Source organism: Delphinus delphis, chromosome 2 (assembly GCF_949987515.2).
Source record: "Delphinus delphis chromosome 2, mDelDel1.2, whole genome shotgun sequence".
NCBI lineage: Eukaryota > Metazoa > Chordata > Mammalia > Artiodactyla > Delphinidae > Delphinus > Delphinus delphis.
This window is the reverse complement of record NC_082684.1, coordinates 130,614,033-130,631,324: the sequence shown is the minus strand read 5'-3', so window position 1 is coordinate 130,631,324 and position 17,292 is coordinate 130,614,033.

Below are 17,292 nucleotides of genomic sequence, written 5' to 3'. Positions count from 1 at the left end.
TCTGACCTGGGAAGTCTCTGGCTCTCTGTTGCTTGATTCTTGGCCTTGTTGGACTTTTCCAAAGGACAACTCGTTTCTGCAAATCCAGTTGATTGTTCTCTCCCAACCCCAAGTTAGAAAGAGGCACTTTTTCTTCAAGAGATCCTCCAGGCTGCCTATGGTATCAATACTGCAATTTTTTCTGCATTTCCAGACAGGAGAAGCACTATCTCTGGTCTACACTACCCCGTCAAGCTTCTGCTCTCTGGTTTGTGAAGGAGCTTGTACCCTTCCTTTTCTTCTCTTTTTAATCCTGAAGATTAACATTCACCTTTCACAAGAGACAAGATCATTTTTTCCCTGAAAATTCCCCTCTATGGCCTCAATTCAGAAGTAACTCCCAGTCCTTAGCAAGGCCTGTTGAAGTGGACATCTCGTGATTTGATATCTTTTCTAATAACTAGTATGTATTACAAAGTGGTTAAAGAGAGGGTATTTTAAAGCATTTTTTAAAATGAAAGACTCCATTAACAATTTCAAAATTCCATGATTTTGAAATGGGATCTAAGCCTTCTATTTTTTGATTCTTTTTTTTTTTTTTTTTGGTATTCTTGCCTGAGAATACTTGACTTTGTTTCAGACCAGGAGCGTTGAACTTCCAGGGCATGTACTGTGATATTTTAAAAATGGATATCTCATAAATAAGTGGGGAAAAAGAGACAAATCTTCCCAAATAATATATATATAGATACTCTCTCCTCTCATCCCCCACCACCCAGGGTTAGCTGGACTTAGTGACTCACTTGCAAAGAATAGAGTATGAAAATATAACTTTACAGTGGAGAAACTTGGCAAACACCACCCTTATTAAATGATCAAGGTTAGCATCATCACTGATGTCATGTAGCTATCAGGTACCCTCTGATATGGTGTGATGAGAAGGGCACATGACCCCAGTGGTATTCTTTCCAAAAAAAAAAAAGCCATAACCTCAGTCTGATCATAAAAAATATATCAGAACAAACCCAAATTGAGAAATATCCTGCAAAATACCTGACCAGTATTTTTCAAGAATATCAAGGGCATGGAAGACAGGGAAAGACTAAGGACCTGCAACAGATTAGAAGAGCCTAAGGAAACATGACAATTCAATGCAATGTGAGACCCAAAACTGGATCCTGGAACAGAAAAAGGATCTTAATGGAAAATCTGGTGAAATCTGGGTAAAGTTAGACTATCGTTAACAGTAATGTCCCGATGTTAGTTTCTTAATTTGACAAATGTCCCTTAGTAATGTAAGATAACATTAGGGGACACTGAAAATAGCGGAGAGGTATACAGGGACTCTCTGCACTATCTTTGCAACTTTTCTGTAAATCTAAATTTATTCCAAAATTTAAAGTTTATTAAAAAAATTTATATTTGTGTTGTCTCTTTTCAAGATTGTGAACCAGTGCAGTCAGGACTTTGTTTAGCCTGATTGCCTTTATCCAGAGCCTTCTATGATATGATGAAGAAACTTGTGGCTGCAACAAAGAGTTCTCATTTCTCCTCTCAGTCTAACAACCAGAAATACTGGTGAGAAGATGACATCAGCAGCCAGGGCAAGAGTGAGGGAGTGTGTGTTTCCCGGAAGACCACTGTCTCTGGTCTTCCTGGCACCTGGGGTACCATCATCACTGCAGCTGCTGCTTTCTAACGTGCTGTCACATTAGAAGGGGTCACTCTGAGATCTCCAGCTGCTGCCATCTCTCCCAATGAGCTTAGGCTGCTGGTAACTGTACTGTGATAAGTGAGATGGCAGTAGCATCTTCCTCAATGGCATTCTTAGACCCCATCTTTAATAGCAGAGTCTTTTAGAACAATCATGCTAGTTGTTTGAACACTATTAAAATGATAAAGATGCTGTAAACCACAGAGAATCAATAACTTCTTTCAAAGGGTTCCAATCCACACGTGAGACAAGGAAACAACAAACAAACATTTTTATCACTGGGCCAAAGTTCCTGACCCACAGGTTAAAGACTGCCTCCACCCCAAATAAGGGAGATTTTGCAGGGCTTCTGAATAGATGAGAAGATTTTGCTTCTCTTCCCTCCATCCTGCAGAAGAATGAAGGAGATTGATAAGGACTGTGTTGTGTCCCCCCCAAATTCATATGTTGAGGCTCAAATCCCCCACGTGACTGTATTGGAGATGGGGCCCTTCAGGAGGTGATTTTTGTTAGAGATCATAAGGGTGGAGCCCTGATCTGATAAAACTGGTGCCCTTATAAGTAGAGGAAGAGACACCAGAGCTCTCTCTCTACCATGTGAAGACACAGGGAGAAGGCAGCCATCTGTAACCCAGGAAGAGAGGCCTCACCAGACCCCAACCCAGCCAGACCTTGATCTAGGACTTCCCAGCCTCCAGAACTCTGAGAAATAAATTTTGTTGGTTAAGCCACCCAGTCTGTGGTATTTTGTTATGGAAGCCTGAGCAGACTAATATAGAGCTTTTTCTCCCTTCTGCTTTTCCTCTTTTCACCGGAAGGGAAGAATGTTATAGGTAAAACTCAGAATAAGGCCATTATAAACAAAGGGACTTCTATCACTTTTAATCCCAATAGTGGCTGCTGGGGAAGAGACAAGAATGATAGAAAATACATCACCTTTCCTGGGCCCTACTCAAACTCCTAGGCACAAGGCAAAGTTTAGCTGGCCAGAACACTAACTTGTTACTACTACTAGTACTACTACTAGTACTACTACAACTACTACGACTACTACTACTACTATAATAGTAATAAAAACTGGTCTTTGGAATTTTCCCCACTTTTTTTTATCCTATTAATCGTATGACCTGGAGTTTCTTCCTGGGTCCTTTAAAAGCATCTAAAAGTGAACTTATACAATTTCCCTATGCTTTCTCCCACCGTAGAGGTCTCTGAAGGCTCTTGTGAGGAATTGCATGAGGTAATGGATGCCAAAGTATTTTGTAAAATACAAAGCATTCCACCCATGCAAGCTATTATTGGAAGGAAGCAGAAGGATGAATTTAAATCCCAAGATCCCCTGAAAATGTGTGAAAGGTGGCCCTGTTTAGATTGCCATCCTCACCATGAATTTACAGATTGTTTAGCAATTTCTCCAAGTGCTCACACCCGTTCCCTCGGTGACATCCATGCCCTGTGCTGGGTAGAGCAGGGAGAGGCTGACTCTCCCAAGTCTGGCCTGGTGGACAGCAGCAGTGCCTGCAGAGAAAGGGTCTTGGTTGCTAGGAAACCGGCAAAAGTGGGCAGCCAGCTCCCAAGCAGGTTAGAATTCATCGAGGAAGGATTTTAAAAGCCTATTTCTGTCTGCTTCTGATAGAATTGAAATTCTCTTCAGGGTCCAGCCACCAGCGATACAATCTGCTTACATTACTGGTATTGAGAGGCCCTTGAAAGGGATCTATTTGGCCATTTCTTGTGTCTCCCTCCCCACAGTGCCTAGAAAGGCAGGCACTTTAAATAAAAGGGGGATGGGGGTTGGGGGGAGGCAAGAGTTGACAGAGTCCACAGCAGAATCAGAGAAGTGACTGCAAGAATTAACCCAAGCACGACTGATCATGACCCTTAGACTCCAAAGAGGAAATAATTGTGCTCAAGCTATGTTAAATTACAGTGCACCTTCCACTGCTTCTAAGTACATCAAGGCCAATGGCTACACAGCACTGAAACTGTTTTTCAAGTCCACAAGGGGTATTTCAAGCAGGTCCTTTTTTCTGGAGTTTATCTTCACAGAAACAGCCTGACATATGCTTCTGGGCTAATTGGATGAGGTTGACACTGTATTTAAGTTTTCCCTTTGAGGATTATGAAAAGAATACGATTTTCAAATAAGAATTGTTTGTTTGGTTTGATTTTCCCAAAGCATGCAGCACACCCAAGAAATCAAATGCTTTCTCCAACCCTGTGAGCCTTCAGCAAGATACAGGGATGCTTACAACTGCCTAGAACAGAGTATTGAACTCAGGAGGAGTCAGCTGGAAAAACAGTGGAATAATAGGTGCATTTAGAGTCACTTATGGGCTGAAGCTTGACGGTCTTTGTGCCTTGTTACTGCTGGAGCACTGAGAGTAAAGCAGCAGTGCTGATTTATCAGGAAGAAAGAAGCTCGCAGGTGGTATGAAAATAAACCATCTCTGAAGAGGTTCCTGTGCCCTCAGCAGACATGATTTATTTGGTTAAAGGGTAATGTCTAATGACAAAACACAAGAACAGTTTCAGTATTTACTGGGACATGCTGGCTTCCAGCCTGCTTTTACAGGCAGTTGGGGTGGGGTGGAGGGACTCCAACAGGGCACAGTAATTGGGTGAGCAAAGAAAGATTCAGGAAAATCAAGCACATGCATAGGACAGTGCCTGTTTAATGGAGGTGAAGATGAGGGCAGATCTGAAATCTGAGAGTAGCGTCCTTCTAAAAGACTGCAAACCCTTCATTGGCTAATGGTAGGAGGTGTGAGAAACACAAGGATGATCAGATGTGTGAATCGCAGCAAGGTGGGGAGATGAAATACCATGATACTATGCATATAAACGAGAAATAACTGAATCTCATGTATGCTTCTACATCAAGCTCACTGAATGAAAGTACCAAGCACTATAGCCATTTCCCCCTAATTTCTCCATTGTAAAAAGTGGAAATAAGTACTTTGTATATGGAGACTCTTTTGATGAACGAAACAATCATGGGCTTTGGGGTTGCACAGACCTGTGTTCAGATCCTGGTTCTGCCATTTACTAGTGTGGGACCTAGGACAAGACATTTAATCTTCTGAGTCTCAAGTTTTCTCATTTTTTTTTTTTTTAAATTTTACTCTTTTTTTAAAAAAATTTATTTTGGCTGCTCTGGGTCTTAGTTGTGGCACACGGGATCTTCACTGCCACATGTGAGATCTTTTAGTTGTAGCACGCGGGAAATTTTTTTTTTTTTTAAGTTGTGGCATGCAGACTCTTAGTTGCGGTAAGCATGTGGGATCTAGTTCCCTAAGTAGGGATCAAACCCGGGCCCCCTGCATTGGGAGCACGGAGTCTTACTCACTGGACTGAGGGAAGTCCCTCAGTTTTCTCCCTCAGTTTTCTCATCTTTAACACAAGGGAGGTGCTGCCTTCCTTCAGTGCAACAGTTTTTGGGGAAAGCCCAGTTCCATCTGTCTTATGACTCTCTGGGTTCCCACTCCAGGTTCAAATACCTGGGAAAGAGGGTCTGTCCAGGGATTGTGATAGAAGGGTCAGGTCCCCCTAATTTGTAGCTTTCCCTGAATCACACAGTATGAGGGAGGGACATTTTTCCAAGATGAAAGATGCCTGGCGGACAAAAACATAATCCCAACCAAACAACGTGAAAGGAGTCTTTGAACACCTTAGTTCGAAAACCAGGTGAAACTGTACTTCTTCGGAAGTTTGTGTTTATGGTAAAGTGGCGGTAGCTCTGCAACTTCAAAGAAACATCACTCTAGGACTTGGGTCGCTCTGACAGCACTGGCCACGTCTCCTAAGAGGAGACCCAGGGGCTTGTCATCGGGTGGTTCTCCAGGTTTTCTCTAAATACCTGAATACCTTCACTACCCCTGGGTCCCAAAGGGCAAACTTAATGTCTCCTGCTGGGCAGTGGAATCTACAGAGCCAAGTAGCTCTGGGAGATGCCTTCTCCCCCTTCCTCAGTGAATGAACACGATTCTGTAGGCCTGGCTGCTCCCCTCAAAGATTCAGCTTTGGGAACCTTGGGTCCCTTCACCGGATGGATGAGGAAGAGCCGGTATCAGCTCTCAGCAAATGCCGCATTTAGGCCTGGTGAGCAGATGGAACCTCAGCTCACTGGTTACTGTTTTTTCCTTTCAAATAGCACCAGAACCCTAGCAGAAGCAGCTGAGTTTAGGCCGAAAGGCACCTTGGGGCTGAGTCTGCGGCAAGGCTCTAACTGAAAACTAAAGAAGGGGGCAGTTCCTTGACTTTCTGCTCCCTGGGAGGCAGTCTGTATGTCCTGGGTCATCCTGGTACCAGGAGGGGAGAAGGGTGAGAGGTCCCCCAGGAGCAACGCCCGCCCAGGTGTGGGTTACTATGGCAGCAGTCCAGGTCTTTTCTGGCTCAAGTGTCTCAACCTATGCATAACCTAGCCACCTGGTCCATGGCTGGAGGTGCTTCTGGGAAGAGTCTCATTTGTTCCTCTATCTCCCCCTCTCCAGCATGGGCCTGACTACCTTTTGCCATGCCTAAGGGAGCAGACTGCCAAATAAATTATCTATGCTTACGTGTCTAGCCGTACATGAAGATGACCCACTTCTTACCCTCACCCCAGCAGGTGGAAGCCCAGAAAGGCCCCTGTGATGGTTAATTTTACGTGTCAACTTGACTGGCCATGGGGCGCCCGGATTAAACATTATTTCTGAGTGTGCCTGTGAGGGTGTTTCCGGATTGGATTCACATTTGAATCAATGGACTCAGTAAAGTAATGGCCCTCCCCAATGTGAGTGGACATCATGCAATTCACTGGGGCCCTGGACAGAACAAAAAGCAGAGGAAAGAGGAATTTGTCCCCTTTTTTAACTGTCTCACTGCTTGAACTGAAACATCTCATCTCATCTTCTCTTGCCCTTGGACTACGGTTTACATCATTGGCTCTCTTGGTTTTCTAGCCTTTTGATTTAGACTGAATTATACCACTAAGTTTCCCAGGTCTCCAGCTTGCAGAAGGCAGACTGCCGGACTTCTCAGCCTCCGTAATCTCATGTGCCAACTTCCCATTTTATATGTATGTATATCTGTTTCTCTGGAGAACCCTGACTAATAGAGCCATTCTCTCAGTTACCCTAAGAATTACAAAGTATGTAGGGTGATAAGTCTTCTAGCCATGTCAGAAGCTTCAGCACTGCATTCCCCAAAAGCCAAAACCTGAGCCCTGACCCACCATGTTCATCAAACCTTCACGCCCAAGATACCGTGTGCAGGTTTGTGTCCCCATCCTAGAATAATCAGATAGGGGCTGCCGCAGGGGAGCAGACTGATGGAGAAGTACTGGAGTCCAAGTCAAGTGTGACCTGGAAAGCAAGTCATGGGATTGATGAGCTAAGGGAAGATCTGAAAGCAATAGTGAGGATGTTGTAGTGAGGTTAGAAGCCCAGAGAACTGAGTGGTTTATAAGAAGTATTAGTGGAAGATGAGTCAAGGGGTAGATAACAAAGAAACTAGAGAGAGCTGCCATTTTGCCAGGGGAGGGCTGTGTGTATGTTTAGAAGAGTCAAACCAGGGGAGCCAGTGATATAGAAACTGGCTCCAGGCTGGAGAGGGCCAAGGTGAGGTTGGGCAGGGAGGACAGAGTCCTGGGTTTCAGATCTCAGAGGCTGAGACCTGGTCTGATGGGGCGGGAGGGAGGAAGCACCTGATATGCTGCCAATAGCTGGCAACCACATGAATTCTCAGCCTGTGCTACAGGAGTCGGAGGATACCTGCCACACCTGAAGTTACCTTTCAGGAAAGTGGCCCAAACCGGTTCTTTCCTGTGGCAGTTGCTATTGCTTATGCCATGTTTTGAGTGAAACCAAATCATTACCCTCACCATAACTGGCTTCATCAGACACAGATGCCAAACCAAAGGCAGCCACCCATGAGCCGGGCATGGTAACTGCCTCTGGCATAGTGTGGCATAAAATCTGCCCAGTGAGGGAAGGTGGCAAACTCACCTGTTAGAGGCTGACTTGTGTTCCTCCTCCAAAACCATATGCTGATGCCTTAACCCCTAGTACCTCAGAATGTGACTGAATTTGGAGACAGATCCTTTAAAGAGGTGATTGTGTTAAAATGAGGTCATTAGAGTGGGCCCTAATCCAACCTGACTCTTGTTCTTCTAAGGAGAGGAAATTTGGATACACACAGACAGGCACCATGAGCGTGCACGCGAAGAGGAAAGACCATGTGAGGACACAGCAAGAGGCAGCTGTCTGCAAGCCAAGGAGAGAGGCTTCAGAAGAAACCAAACCTGCTGACACTTTGATCTTCAACTTCCAGCCTCCAGAACTGTGAGGAAATAAATTTATGTTGCGTAAGACATCCAGTGTGTGGTATTTTGTTATGGCAGCCCTCGCAGACTAATATACACCCAATTCAGTTCTCCCTTTTGGGGAAACTAAGTGCAAGGTTTGGATCTCTCATAGTACAGTTGGAAGCCCTGGAATCTAGACAGAAAGTCCAGCTGAGAAGACACGTCCCTTATGACCCCACATTCTTAACTCTACTGACAATCAATTCTCACCAGCAAGGATCTCTTGCTTGAAACGTTATGGAGCCAGGTTAATGCATAGGAAGATGTTGAGGGGCAGGACAAAGACTGCAGGTAATGGGCATAGTGTGAGCACCTAGGCTGGGCTGGGCTGGGCTGTGCAGAGTTGGGCTAGGCCAGAAAGAAGCTCACAAAGTCCCAGGCCCTGACCTGGAACAGGAAGCACTCTAGGAAAGAAAAACAAAAGAAGGTAAAAGGCTGAAAGTGTGTGTTCATGGTTATAAGAAACACTAGAGGTGAATGGGGCTCTAACTAGATTTACAGACTAAGAGCAAGCAATTGTGTCCCAAATTAGCTCTGAGCCAGTGGCAGGGTTCATAGAGAGTGGATGTTAGAGTCTTGGGGGCTGCTGGGACCCTGGAAGGGTTTCTGGCGGTGGAATTTCTATATTGATTGGAAGTGAATCGCTCCCGGTGAGGACTTGCCCTAGTGGGGTTGTAGAGTCTAATTCTTAAGGCTGAAGAGAACCTATTTGCTTTCCCTGTCTTCTCACAGAAAAAAAATTAGATTTCTTTTTATAATTGGCTCACAAAATAGTTAAGCCAGCTCTTGTGCATACTTCTTTTTCCCTCTTTCCTACAATGTTGCTTCTAAGCATATTTTAAAACTGTTTGGGGGAATATTGCTATTTTGTTACTCCACAGAACTTTGGATTTTTCTGGAGAGACGGGAATCCAGGGAAAGGGAGATAAACTCCAGTTGCCCTTTCAAATGAATTCCGGCAACTGTGTGAAGAAGTTTAAGAGCATGCTGAGTGTGGTAGACAGGCCGCGTGCAGGAAAGGCTGCTTGTGTCCTACAGGCTTCCATATGTGGTCTGCAGTTTTGCACTGTCTGCTTTGCTTTGCTTTGCTTTGTTTTGATTTTTTTGCTTTGCTCCGCGGGAGGAGGGACCAACACGAGGAAAAGCAGAGGGCGAGGGGAAGGGCACGCTGGACCGGACACATGGGACCAAGACCATCTCCATCTCCTGCTGTTCAGTTTGTCCTTCCCCTTCTCTTCTCTCATTCCTTGAGGGATGGGCTGGTGCTCCGGGGCAGGGAACAATAAAGCGTTAAGAGTGAAGCTGGTTTTGTAATGGACTGTGAGAGTCTTTAGTTCTAATGGGGACCCAGAAGAGCATAGAACTCTTGCCAACAGCTAAATTTATTTTTGTTTTGACCTCCCAGAAAACTAAGATTTCTAGAAATTGCCTGTGGTCCTATGGACCAGAGGCATCAAATAGGCAATCAGCCCTGCACAAGCTGGGCCATGGTGGGCCAACACCTGAGGACCCTTCAGGGCAGGGAGAGAAAGAGCCTGGAGGGAGTAGAGTCTCCTGTGGACTTCAGGGGTGTGTGACATTGGATTTCTTGACAGATTTTCTAAGATCATATCCCTAGGGCCTTCCCTGGGAAGGAAGACAAATGTGATCCTTCTTTTTTGTGGCAATTCCCAAGGGGTTGTTTGTTTGCTGTAAAAAAACAATTTTAGATATGTAAATAGGCTTCATAGCAGAATAGAGATCTACAATAAGGGAACATTAACTCTCAATTCTGATTAGTTTAGGCATTTCCTCTGCTTACAGATAGGTAGGTCGACAAGATGCTCTCTTGAGAATTCTCTCAGATCTATGATACTATATTTTCTCTGGGTTGGGTAATATTCCAATTGTACTACTTGAATTTATGACAAAGGAAATGAGTGACAAGTATCTTTTTATTATGTGCTCTGCATAAGTACCCGCGTTATGTATGCACGCTGCAACGTAGATCTGCTCGCCTACACGTTTATTTCGCACTCTGGTGCAATACCGTGACCGTGCATTTTGAATGCATTTCAAAAGCTACCTAAATAAAGATAGTTTTTAAGACTTGGATGTATTTCTGTTTAACCATGACCTCTTTAAAAACACCAATTCCGGGCTTCCCTGGTGGCGCAGTGGTTGAGAGTCCACCTGCCGATGCAGGGGACACGGGTTCGTGCCCCGGTCTGGGAAGATCCCACATGCCGCGGAGCGGCTGGGCCCGTGAGCCAGGGCCACTGAGCCTGCGCGTCCGGAGCCTGTGCTCCGCCACGGGAGAGGCCACAACGGTGAGAGGCCCGCGTATCGCAAAAAAAAACCAAACAAAACACCAATTCCTTTGGCAGCAATTCATTTGAGGGTCTCTCAGTGGGCTGCACTGATTCTGTGTGCTACAAGGGTATGTGAAAAGCTGAGTGTAGGGCTGTTTGAATCAGAGTTTGCTGGAGGAGCGCTGGGAAGCTGCAGTGCCATGGGAGCGGTAATCAAAATCCAGAAGGCAGCCGGTAGCACGTCATACTTGGGCACCAGAAGCCAGGTGACTCAGAGCCCATCTGCCCAAATGCCACCACAGCTGCTCTGTCTCCTGTATGAGGACCAGATTTCACATTTGAGGGATATGGCTGAAAGCACCCTGTCCATTTGTCCTAAACTTCCAAAGAGCATATAAATCATACAGGAAACTAGAAAGAGGCAGTATGCACAGAAATTGGCAAGCTCTCCAAAAACAGCAAAACAGAAGGCCTAGCGTAAAGAAAGGAAGTGGAAGAAATCTAGTACTGTACAAAGAAATCAGGAGTTAGGTAAAAAGAGTCAGGTGTGTACAAATCCAAAGGGCAGAGAAGGAAGAGAAAGTTATTCCAGGCAGGAAGGTATAGTACAAAGAGCCCTAGAATTGCAGAAAAAGGGCTTGGCCTCTGTTCACCAATCTCTGGCTGTTTTTTCTTGGGAAAGTTGCTTGACCTCTTCTCGCCACCAGTTCTTGGGCTGTAAAAAGAAGAGCGGGAAAGAGAAAAGCAACCAACCCTCAGCACCTGCCAAGAGTAAGCACTTTACACACATGGCCTCACTTAAGTTCAACCTCGTGTGGGGGATATGATTGTCCCCATTTTACAGATGAGGACTTGGAGGCTTAAAGGAAAAGGCAACTTTCCCAAGGAAGCTTAAAGAGATTAAATGATCTCCCCAAGTTCCCATGGCTAGTGTGTTGCTAGTGAGAATTTCAACCCCGATTACCCGGCCTAGGTCTGGGTTCTTGCCCCTGTAAAACAACCCCCCTCCCTGTATCACAGAAATGAGGGTTTAAAGAGCATAATGTATGTGAAGGCTTTTTGATAATTGTGAAAAGCTAAATAGTTGTAAAGAATTCTTACAATTTAAAGTCAGATCTCTCCAGACCAGCCCACAATGAGATCGTGGAAAACTGTGGTCCAGAGAAATGCTCTCACTTGCCAAGTCAGTGACACTCCTTCCCAGATCACCAACAGTAATAAAGTGAGTTAATGACTGAATAAAGCTTTTAATGGTGGGTTGGGCTAGATGACCTCTAAGGTCCTGCCAAGTCAGTATTTCTGAGGATCAGGAATTTTATCAAAGCAGTAAGAATGTAGCTCTGTGCTGAATCTGACCTCCTAGAAAACTGAAAAGTCAGCAAAATGTTTCCTTTTTGTCTCTATTTTCATTTCTTTGTTCTTTCCCCTCACTTTCAACCCTCTTGCCAGGCAGTCATCGCTCTCAAGGCTATCGTTAGGTTTGCTGTGCCACAGAGGAGAGGGATTTGATAAATGAATTCAGACGGAGGGAGGGAAAGGTCACATTTGACTCTTGGCTCCTACACTGAGGGCTGTGTGATCTGGCAGTTTGTCATTTAACCTGTCTGGACCCCAGATTCCTCATCAGTAAGATGAGAAAAGCTTCTCTTAGAGATCGTTGTAGGAATTAACCAACGTGACATGTGAAGGGCCTAGCACGCAGTGTGACCCCTTTCAGTGTTAGTTCCCTTCAATCTTCTGGATGTAGTGACTGTTAGCAGAGTATGATAACTTCCTCCAAGAGGTGTCTGCCTATTTTTAAAAAATGATACCTAGAGAAGGCAATCCAGTACAGTCCCATGGTGGATTTTTTTTCCTGCAGTGAGACATCTGGGTAGAAGAGAGAAATTGGGGTAGGGAGAGGGGAGTGTGGGTGGATGGGACTTACCTGGCTTTTCCCAGTTGACTGCATAATACATGCCATTTTATAGCATTGTACTTGTAAGACAAACCTACATGCAACAGTATGAGAATATTTCCTTATTTGATTTGATTAACTTTCATTGACCCAAACTACTTTTTCTTATATTACTAGAGATGTGTGAAGAATGGTTGTTTCATGCGGCAATCAGGTAAACCTGAAAAATATGTTGGTTATTTACATAAAGAAATTCTTCCAGGGATTCAGAAATGTTTTGTCCAGAAATGGACCATCCATGGTTTCAACAAATTACTGATGGGTTTGACAAACACTGGTCTGGGCAGAGGAAGAGTTTGGAGAGGGATACTTCTCAGTCCTTTTTTCCAGGAGGGTACCACCCAGAAAGAAATTTATAATCTGACTGTGGAAGCCTGGATTTCTTTAGATTCTAGTAATCTCTCATGGACTATATATACTTTTAGTAAGCTAGTACTGTTAAAGGAACTGTGACTTTCTTCTCACAGCTGTAGAATGCAGGGATTTTCCTCTATTTTGTTTGCTGCTGTATTTCTGGTGCCTATAACAGTGCCAGGCAATAAACATTTGTGAAACAAATGAATTGTGAAGGTGATACTTACGAGAAGCAATTCCTCAGATCCACAGTAGAGTTGCATTTCAGCAGCCAGTTGGGTAACACATTCTTAGAAATATAGTCGATGTGGTAGGATTTCTTTTTTTTTTTTCCCTAGGCTTGGGGATACTTTATTGTTATTGCTAAGAACTTATATGTGTGACACAGAGCCTTCTATTACAGCCTGTACCTTTTTGCTAATATACAATAAATAATTCCTTGGAAACATCTGCCCTTTATGGGTAATTGGAGAAATGTTTGCTTTGGTGTTACGATGAGAAAGATGTGACCTTTTAACTTTTATTCAATTGTTAGGTGAGGAAAAAAAGGAAAAAATTATAAAGTGGAGAAGATAATATTCTGGCAAGCTTTCAAAAAATGAAAAACCAGTACAGTTTAATATAGTCCCAAAGCTTTGTATGTTCCAGCTCTTTTTGGCAAAAAATGCTTCTTAGCTCAAAACAGAAGAAATTATTAAAAGAATTCATGAGGTGCTCTTAGATATCAAATAGCACTTTAAAAATACATCATTAAATGAAAAACGAATAAAAATCATGATTAAATATCCTTTGAAATCCATCTCTATTTTAAAGATTAGGAGACAAATTTTAGGGAGACCACATTTTGTATACTGTTGAAAACCAAACATTTGAAAATAATTCTAAATAGTTGATGGAACACACACTTTTGTTATCTATATATCTTCCTAACATACATAGTTTGTTTTAAAAAATGGCAGAGCAAGTTACTGTACTTTCTTTTTTAAAATGGTTAATTAATTAATTAATTAATTTTGGCTGCCTTGGATCTTCGTTGCCACCTGAGGACTTTCTCTAGTTGCAGCGAGTCAGGGCTACCCTTCGCTGTGGTGCCCAGGCTTCTCATTGCGGTGGCTTCTCATGTTGAGGAGCACGGGCTCTAGGCACGCCGGCTTCAGTAGTTGTGGCACGCATGCTCAGTAGTTGTGGCTCGTGGGCTCTCGAGTGCAGGCTCAGTAGTTTCGGCACAGGGGCTTAGTTGCTCCGCGGCATGTGGGATCTTCCTGGACCAGGGCTCGAACCCGTGTCCCCTGCATTGGCAGGTGGATTCTTAACCATTGTGCCACCAGGGGAGCCCTGTACTTTCTTTTAACAGTACATTTTTAAGTTAAAAAAAGAGGAGGTTCAGCATTCAACAATAATAATTTAGGTTTCTAGGTTTTTTTCTATAAACGTACCAAACATGCATTTGGGATGGGGCTTGGAGGGAAGAAGGGATGATATAAAAGCTGATTTAAATAATTTATCTGCCTATTTCAAATGTTTGTGTTTATCATTTGTGTAGCATCTTATATATATAACATTTTAGAAATAGTTCTTTTATCTCGTCAGTATTCAGAAATATGTGCTTTCTTTTTTAAAAAAATTTTTTTTTGTTTTGTTTTAACTAGACAGGAAGTTAAAGTACCAGATTGTCTGGTTCAGTACCAGACACCTGGCAAACCTATTACAACTTTATAAGTTCATATAGCTCTTTTCCTGGAAACTTTGAACATGTTTTGTACAACCTTAGTGACTGGGGGGGAGGGGGACTGGGAGATGCTCACGAAGCAGGTCTCCAGGTAAGGGTCTTCCCACAGCTATGGTAAGGCGAGGCCACCAAAGTTATAAGAGGGGAGCCCCCAGGCAACGTCAAACCTGACATTGAGGTGCAGAGGCTAGGCTCTAAATCCGAGGGTTAGTATTCCAAAGGCAGAGCCAGGCCCAAACGGACAGCTGTCAAACCAGCTAGGCGGCTGCAAGTGTTAAACTCAACAAACAGCCGACAGAGCACAGACCAGGGAGAATTCCAGAACTGAGCTGTGATCAGCCATCTCCAGCTTATGGTCAGCCTCTGAGGCTACTAGTATCCTGTCCCTCAGAGTTAAAGATATTAGTGGAGGATGGACACATTTGGAAATTCCTTGTATGTTATGTCTATGTCAGGATCTCATTTAAGACCTGGGATTTGGTGTCACCTAATTCACCACTCTCAGCGAGTGGTCCAGGCAGGATGGAAGCGGTGTGTGTGTGCCTCGCCTAAAGAGGCAGCAGTGCATGCATCCTTGTTCTAGGGAGATGGGTGGGCCTGGTTGAAGAAGGGTATCCAAAACAGATCACCAAAGCAAGGAAGGGCTAAAATGAGTCTTGGTTGCCAAGGGGCAGAGAACAAAGGAGGTCAAAGAAACTGGAGACAACAGTAGGGAGTAACAGGTTAAATAAACAAAGTAGGAAGTAGCCTTAGTGACTCTGGAGACTGGGCTGGAGCTGGCATAAGGAGGTGAAGAAGATTATATTAACAAGATTACTTACTGGGGAGAATACTGGTGTTGTTCAGTGTCTCTTTGGGTGAGGGTGAAACCCCCAGAGGGTAGGCTTATATAATAATAAGTGGTTACTAACTTGCCTTCTAAAGAGGGTGATAGGTCCAATAACTGCAAAGCTTTTACTGACAGGACTCTGCAAATCAGAGGGCAGAGCTGAATTTAGAGCTGTGTGGATGAAGGGTAGAGAGAAACACAATGCACATGTAGATGATGTCTGGGGGGTGTTTCTGGGTGGTATGAATGTTATTTCTCTTCTCCATTCCTTCTCTCTCCCCCAGTGAAATCTTCAGCAAAGTTGACGTTAATTACCGAGGTTTTGTGCCAGTGGATGAAACAGGGTTGGCGGACCGCATGTAAAGCTGCTAGAGCTGCGTCAGAGCAGTGTGTAGTGGAAACAGAGCACACACATGGTGACAGCTGACAGAGGGTCAGCTAGCTGAGGGTCACTGGAAATTTATGAACTTTTCCACGAGTGTATTCAGGCTCCTTGTCTTGATTCACTGGGGACATCTCTGGGTGTTGGTGAGCTGAATGTAGGGCTGAAAATGAAGTGGACGTACCTGGAGAGGGGTAACTACTATTAAATAAGAATATGCATTGATTGACTTCACAACCTCGAAGGACTCACAGTTATCAACTTGAGCAGTCCAAAGATGTTGTTTTTGCTGTAATGAGAGTATAATCCCTTCTGGATAAAGTGAAAAACATGGTGAAAATGACTTCCAGACTGAAGTGGAGTAAGTAAAGTGCCAGTCCTTATTAAGAAGTAGATGATCCAACGTCAGTGAAGTGGCTGTTTTGTGCCAATAAGTTGTGTTTAGCAATCAGGAATGGAACACATGTATCCCTTCCCCCACAGACTTCTCCTCACTCCACGCAAAACAAATTGGAGTGAAACAACACCATCTGCTCATTTCACACTCTGAAGAAGCACGTCAACTCCTTCTCAAGGTTAGGAAGTCCAAACTCAAAAAGACACTCTCTAGCTGTGCAGTAAAAAATGCTTCCTGAAAGCAGGAACTCCATAAACTTAGAAGAGTCTGATATTTCCTGAAAGCTGACACTGCAAGGGCTGAGCTGAGGAGGGCTAAAAAGCCAAGGGCTTTCTTACAGGGGCATCACAGAGGCTTTACTTAGTGGCAGAACGTCCTGTTTCCCTAGTAAATTGCATTTCCATGATTTGGGGCCTCTGATTTAGATGAGAAGAATAACGTAGATACTACTAATCTACATAATCACCACAGTTCTTGAATCCCAGCACTGAAAGGAAGAGAAGGAAATAGAAAGGTGAGTCTTTCTCAGTTTGAGTCCTGTTTTATTCTGATATTTTTCTTTGCTGTAGCAACCACTTTTTTTGGAAATCACTGTAAAAGACCCAAATCCCTAATGAAACTTCATTATCCTATTCAGAGAGGATGCTTTGAATTAGAGAGGAAACTCAGCCATTTGATTCTAGTCTGTTTACTTTACTCAGCTAAGCTCTGGGCTCAGAAGTAAAGATAAGGGAGTGTTCTTACTAATTCATAAGAACACCTCCAGAGATTAGAAGGAGGGCAGACCTTTGGCTTTGGCAACAAATCTTAAGCTCCACACGGTTCTAACTGGTTGCCCATTAAATAATGCTGCTCCCAGGAGGACCCCTGGAACAATAGGGGCTGGACTTGTCTTGGAGACCAGACATTTGCAATACAAAGTCCCAGAAGAATCAAGTCTCTTGCTACCTACAGCATGCCTCACCAGTATGTATGTTGGTAAGTTATGATCTCCTGGGAGAAACAGGAGATTAATATAAAAGGATAAATTGTGACATGCTAAGTGCCAAATGAGTGTACATTATATAAAATTTTACCTCTATTTATTCATAAAGCTGTTGTACCACAGTTTTGAGATTTTGTGAACAAGGCCGCATTAACTTGAATTCATTCATCCATTCAACCATCTGTTGGTGTGTCCATCTGCCCAACAAACGTTACCCTAGCATCTACAGTGCCAGCCCTCAGAATTAATGAGAAATATAAGGCGTGGTCCCCGCCCTAGTGGGAGAGCCAGACCTGCAAATCATAATATGTCAAAAAAGTACAATCACA